Here is a 1,421-nt window from a genome sequence, read left to right as displayed (position 1 = left end):
TACTTTATTATACAAATTAAAATTATATAAAGAAAAAATATAAATTTTTTTATAATTATTTTTAATTATATTATTATTATTATTCAAAATATGTATTCTAATTTCTCAAGTACTATTTTAGTTTATAAAAAAAATTTATAAATTTACATTTTTACCCTATAATTCATCTATAATACATATGACACTTTAGAAATACCTAAAGTTTTCTCCATTGCATGTGTATAAGCAGCATATATAGTCATATAGATTAATAAAAGCACATGGTTCCAGTTGTGGGTTGTTGAAAAAGAAAGCAAAAGTAATTAAATTACCCGACCAAAATCCAGTGGGGCGGCAATGCCAGCAACTATTTGCTCCTCAATCTTTATATATATAATCATAATTATTTTCATTTATCACTATTTCAAACTAATTAGATTACACTAGATATATTATTCCTTTCTTTCCATAATATTTGTAATTTTGACACTCAAACCATAGGTAAAAATTTAGTACAATAAGTTAACTTCACGTGAAATTGATAACGAAATTTTGCACTTGAGATTCTAGGTAGTCATAACTGAAACCAGTTTATTGGGTCTCACCGTCACCCAAGTTTTCATCTTATTTAATATATATTTTTTCAACAATGCTACGGAACCAACTCTATATAAGCCAAGAATCAGCCAACTCATAAACCAGAGGCACCGGTAACTTTAACCGGATGTTGCTACTGATAGGCACACGGATGTTTCTTTTTCTTGTAAATTGGATGGTTTTTTATATGATTTCTATGTTTCATGTGTTACGCATTGATAAAACATAATTAATTATATGGAAGTAACTAATTAATGATCAAAGCATCTGTTCCGTGATTCTCTCCTATCACTAACGTATCTTCCCTCATGTTTTGAACGTGGTCAACAATAATTTAAAAAACAAATTAAAACTAATTATAATTAATTATGTTGTTCCATTCTTAGCTGATTATTAGTTGGTTCCATATACTTTTCCATATTTTGTGTGTGTGTTAGTTGTTTCTCAGAAGCTTCAAAACGAGAATGTACATTCATTCATTTTACAACTTGTAAGAACCTTATCCCTTAAGTCATTGCATTGACATCACCTTCGCCAGCCAATATTTTTTTTTTTTTTCAACATAGTAACACACTAATGACCCTTTCTTTCTCATATATTCAACTCTCTATTGGAAACTCACTCAGACAAATGCTTTTCACGTGGTACACTCACATATACAACTTTAAGTCTAATTATCTATCCCAGGAAAGATGGCTGCTGCTAGCATCAGCTAATCTTTTTCTTTGACTCAAAATAATCTGCAATATAATTTAAAAAAAATTTTAAATGTATCAGAAATACCGATGTTTCTGTTATTTTAACTGTTAATTTTAATTAATATATATTATATATATTTTTTATAA

The sequence above is a fragment of the Arachis ipaensis genome, chromosome B03 (assembly GCF_000816755.2).
Source record: "Arachis ipaensis cultivar K30076 chromosome B03, Araip1.1, whole genome shotgun sequence".
Lineage (NCBI taxonomy): Eukaryota > Viridiplantae > Streptophyta > Magnoliopsida > Fabales > Fabaceae > Arachis > Arachis ipaensis.
Note: the sequence above shows the minus strand (reverse complement) of the source record.